The sequence below is a fragment of the Nyctibius grandis genome, chromosome 5 (assembly GCF_013368605.1).
Source record: "Nyctibius grandis isolate bNycGra1 chromosome 5, bNycGra1.pri, whole genome shotgun sequence".
NCBI classification, from domain to species: domain Eukaryota; kingdom Metazoa; phylum Chordata; class Aves; order Nyctibiiformes; family Nyctibiidae; genus Nyctibius; species Nyctibius grandis.
In genome coordinates, this window is record NC_090662.1 from 46,465,158 (window position 1) to 46,470,400 (window position 5,243).

At 41.7% G+C, this 5,243-nt stretch overlaps 1 non-coding gene across 1 annotated transcript; it reads right to left on the minus strand.

The window, feature by feature from the left end:
* Positions 1-4,131: 4,131 nt before the first annotated feature.
* LOC137664482 (U6 spliceosomal RNA) lies at positions 4,132-4,234 on the minus strand. Its single transcript, XR_011048330.1, has one exon. It is a non-coding gene; the product is annotated as a U6 spliceosomal RNA (small nuclear RNA).
* Between the last annotated feature and the right edge of the window lie 1,009 nt (positions 4,235-5,243).

The window sequence follows — 5,243 nt, forward strand, 5'->3', positions numbered from 1 at the left end:
TGACTCCTTGACGTTCAGACAGGGAATATGGAAAACTCGTCATCTTCTAGGTCTCACTGGTTGAAAGATCAACTGTTCATACAGTCAGTCATTTCTGACAGTTAAGAAAACTCTAAATCTCTGCAGGATCAAAGGAAGATTTATTAACAGTACAAATACCTGAATTTTTTCCTTTTCTTAGAGAGGTTGCTATTACTAAGTAAAAGATGCAAAAGGTCTAAGAGGTGCATAAGTCTTACTAAAAAATATATTTTAATGCAGCGTGAGGAAGGGAGACAACTCGCCTTTCCTTATTTTTCCCTACTTGGTTGTTGTGGAGAGACTTTCACCAGAGCCCCTCTAAACTTACGCCTCCACCATGCCTTTCTAATAGCTGGAGAAGTGTCCAGCTTTCTGAAGTCACGCACTTGTTTGCAGTTGTTCTCTGCACTGTGGTTCAGAGCTTTAAAATGGCCAGAGGCCATAGCAGATTTATGGCTTGCACTGGATCAGGAGACTTTTTCCATTGCTTTTTAGGACAACAGGTAAAAAAAAATAAAGTCTGCTAGAATTCCAGCAGAGGAAAAGTAAAATACTGTAAGGAGTCTGAATCTATTGCTGCAAATGTTAACTGCCTCTCTCTGTTTGGCACTGTAACAGCCCAAAATCTGAGCCATCCAAATGACAGTTTCAAAGAGGGGGAGTGAAGGAAGGACAACAAAAAAATTCTCATGACTCAAACATCTTTCCTTTTTCCACCACGTTATCTGGCAGAATTAAAAACCCAGCAGGAAATTAAACATATACACCTGACAAAGAACTGCTTAGAAAATGTGATGTGTGATTATAGATGACTCATTCTCATTCTGGAAGACTGGTCTCCTTTAAAGATTCTTGTAAGCTCTGTTCTCTTTTTTTTTTTTTTTCCAAAAGGCATTTTACAACTCCATTTTCTAAATATGTTTTCTAGTTATTGTTTATTGCATACAAAATAGGAAATGTAACAAGCTTCTTTTAATGCTGCTTTCTAGTTAATCAAGTGATTATGTATTTATACGCCAGGTTCACAAATGAAGATATTTTAGCACCCTGTTTTCCCAGCCCATGGAAAGAATTCCTTTCTAGGTGCCTGTGAACTGTATTTTTTAACTAATATGGATCTAGGTGCAGGCTCTATGTAATAACATTGCAAGCAATGCAATAATACTTAACACTTACATGGCACCTCTTACATAAAAGTCTGCAGTGCCTTTACAATGACTGAAATAATAATAATTTTTCATAACACCCCTAAGATGCAGAGAACAGATATGTAATGAGTACTCAGTAAAGGATGGAATCATCAGAGGTGATTACCTCAGGTGTAGAGGACAACTGCTGCTTGAAGTCTTCATAAATAATAAACAATTTAAACAGTAACTTGGTTTCCATCACTGAAACTGTCTGGGGATTTCAGTTTTCAGCATGTTGTTCCTGAGCTGGAATTTGTCCAAGATATCCAGGTTAAGAGGTAAACTGTGGCTTTCAGAAAAATTGCTATGAGTATTAAATGATCAAAAAGGGGTCACATCTCAATGGTAGGTCCCATCAAAGGATTAGACCTGCATCATCAGGGTGCTCTTTAACAAACCCTCATCGGAGTACTGGCTCAGTACAGACTTAAAAGGAAGACTGCAGCATAGTGAATCACCAGCACTGTTTAGTGCAGGCTGAGAGTAATGTCACTTAACTTAAAGGATTTGATACGATGAGAACACAAAGTGGGGAGATGTACGGCCTACAACCACCAAGGACTTGTACTTTCAGAAAACGCATTTGAAATATTGTACTAAATTTACAAGGACTGTATTCAACTCCCTACTACACCAGGCAATCATCACTGTAAGAGGTGCACCTAAAGGGCTAAGAAGACCCTGCACTCCATACTGTGAGATCCTGTTGTTAACTGCCTATAACATTTAACAACTTGAGTGGTTCAGAATAATGTTTTTCCCTGCTCAGGTGCATCATTTATTTCTTTGTGAAAGTTTAAGATGTTTCCAGAACTGAGATTACTAATAAAGCAACACTTTTCCCATGTTAAAAAGGTAAAATACTAGCAGCTGTTTGACTGAGAAACTCTACTGCTTCCAAGCCTTGGAGCCGAAAATTGTAACTTAACAGGGTGTTATATCATTTTGAAGGACAGAATCTCTTGCTATTTTTGTAAAAATCAACTACAGCTGTCCCAAACTCCATGTGTTTATGTTCAGTAGTAACTTATAAATCTGGTAGCAATTCTCAGATGTTCATGACCTGGTTTTGCCAATGGCCTGGACTTGACAGCCCATCTCCTTGTCCACAGAACATCTCTCATCTACTGGCCCCTGAAAAGCTCTAAGCTAGGCTAAAAAACATCTTTTTTCTCATCAATGGGAAAAGGTTGAACCAAAACAGAGGAGTGAGGAACTGTGGGTAGGAGACATGCAGAGGAGATGACAAAGCAGAGGACAAAGGTGAGACCTAGAACTGGGAACAACTAATTTGAAACAGAAGATCTAGAAGGGAACAAAAAAAAGAGAGTGGGAAGTTACTTGAAGGGAGGAGTAATTAAGGAGAAAAAAATGAGGAAGCTTCTGTTCAGCGGCAAAAGAGAATGGGAGGCATCTTTAGGAGTGATAACAGAGATAGACACTGGAGAGAAAGGAAGAATGGAGGTGGGCAAGATTCAAGAACTGGGGAGATGAACATAAATATAATGGAACGGATAAAAGGAGAGAGCATTTCTGTACCCCATGACCATGAGTCTGAACAAGGACTAAACAATAAGCTGTGAACTCTCCCAGGAAACTGTTTTCCCAGCATCCTTAAATGGCAACTCTTGACACAGCTCAGTGGAAATTCACCCCTTAGATTTTAAGGTTTTTTTCTCCTTCTCAAACTTGCATAAGTAAAGCTTTGTTAAAAGCTTGGTAAGACAGCTAAGCTCTGAACTCAGATATCAGGAAATGACAGAATCAACAGTCACTATTTCTGTTAGATTTTGCCTGGTTTGGGTTTTTTTTTTTTAGGTGTTTCAATGAATGGCTTATATTAAATCTGGGCAGCTATCTAGGGGGAGAGAATCACACAGAATCACAGAATCACAGAATGTTAGGGATTAGAAGGGACCTCGAAAGATCGCCTAGTCCAATCCCCCTGCCGGAGCAGGATTACCTAGACCATATCACACAAGAACGCGTCCAGGTGGGTTTTGAATGTCTCCAGAGAAGGAGACTCCACAACCTCTCTGGGCAGCCTGTTCCAGTGTTCAGTCACCCTCACCGTAAAGAAGTTTTTCCTCAAATTTAAGTGGAACCTCCTGTGTTCCAGCTTGCACCCATTGCCCCTTGTCCTGTCAAGGGATGTCACTGAGAAGAGCCTGGCTCCATCCTCATGACACTTGCCCTTTACATATTTATAAACATTAATGAGGTCACCCCTCAGTCTCCTCTTCTCTAAGCTAAAGAGACCCAGCTCCCTCAGCCTCTCCTCATAAGGGAGATGTTCCACCCCCTTAATCATCTTCGTGGCTCTGCGCTGGACTCTCTCTAGCAGTTCCCTGTCCTTCTTGAACTGAGGGGCCCCAGAACTGGACACAAATATTCCAGATGCGGCCTCACCAGGGCAGAGTAGAGGGGGAGGAGAACCTCTCTTGACCTGCTAACCACACCCCTTCTAATCCACCCCAGGATGCCATTGGCCTTCTTGGCCACAAGGGCACACTGCTGGCTCATGGTCATCCTGCTGTCCACTAGGGCCCCCAGGTCCCTTTCCCCTACGCTGCTCTCCAACAGGTCTGTCCCCAACTTGTACTCATACATGGGGTTGTTCTTGCCCAGATGCAGGACTCTACACTTGCCCTTGTTATATTTCATTAAATTTCTCCCCGGCCCAACTCCTCCAGCCTGTCCAGGTCTCTCTGAATGGCTGCGCAGCCTTCCGTGTGTCAGCCACTCCTCCCAGTTTTGTGTCATCAGCGAACTTGCTGACAGTGCCTCTAATATCCCTCATCCAAGTCATTAATGAATATATTGAATAGTACTGGTCCCAGTACCGACCTTTGAGGGACTCCGCTAGACACAGGCCTCCAACTGGACTCTGTCCCATTGACCACCACTCTCTGGCTTATTTAAAAGTATGGAACGCTTCACGAATTTGCGTGTCATCCTTGCGCAGGGGCCATGCTAATCTTCTCTGTGTCGTTCCAATTTTAGTATATGTGCTGCCAAAGCAAGAATGAAATCTATAGCTATTTGAAAAAAAAAAAAAGCAGCAGCTGAAATAGAAGCAGCAGAGGAGGGGAGAGAAATCGGAATGGGTGCAGGATTTTGGAACATTTTCTGAACTATATTGTTGGTCATAATTGAGCCCAGACCAGTAAAGATTGAAAGTGATAGTCATCTACTGGCCTATAAAAAGCTGTAAGTTTTGCTAGAAAGCAAAGCATATTTTTCTCACTGACAGGAAACAGCACTCTGAAATGAAGCTGTATGGGTGTGGAATATGAACTTGTTTTGCCAAAGGACAACTGGGACATTGTGAATTCCATATGATGAGGGCAGAAGCATAGAAACCACATCTAGTTTTGGCATGTGAGGCACACCTTCAAGGGGAAAAAAGATGATTTACAATTACCCCTTTCTGGAAGGCTACAGACCACTTCCCTGGCTCTCGATATTCAGTCTGAACCTGACACCACTGCAGAGTAACCACAAAGTTCTTGCATGCACTACCCAGAACTTACTGAAGTAGAGTCCCTGGTTTAATTCTTTGACCAAATAAAAGGCATAAACTAGTCTGCTTTGCTAAAGCCCTTCTTAAACTTTTGGTAGCTTTGCTTGCTAACAACTGAGGAGATTTACAGCTGTGTACAAAACCCAAAAATATCTGACAGCAAACTCCTCCCTCTTGTATCATCACCATTGCTGGGATGCTTTTCAGCATCCTTAGGGAGAGCATGTCTTTCCAGTCCTTCACTTGCTCAGCTCAGCCCTCTGATGTGGTTGGTGATTCGTCTCTTTTTGTTCTTCTTGAAGAGCCTGTCTCTTTGATGACAGTCTTTGATGTTCCTGTTTCAGATTCAAAGATACTGCCTTTTTCTACCACAAAAAAGAAAGTTTTAAAGGAAACCAAAGGTCATACTAATAAATAGAGTTCATAAAATCAAACAAAATTAATTAAGGTTGCATAGACAGACTCCTCACAGTCTCTAGTGCAGTGGAAAATCACTGATAGTTTAGGGA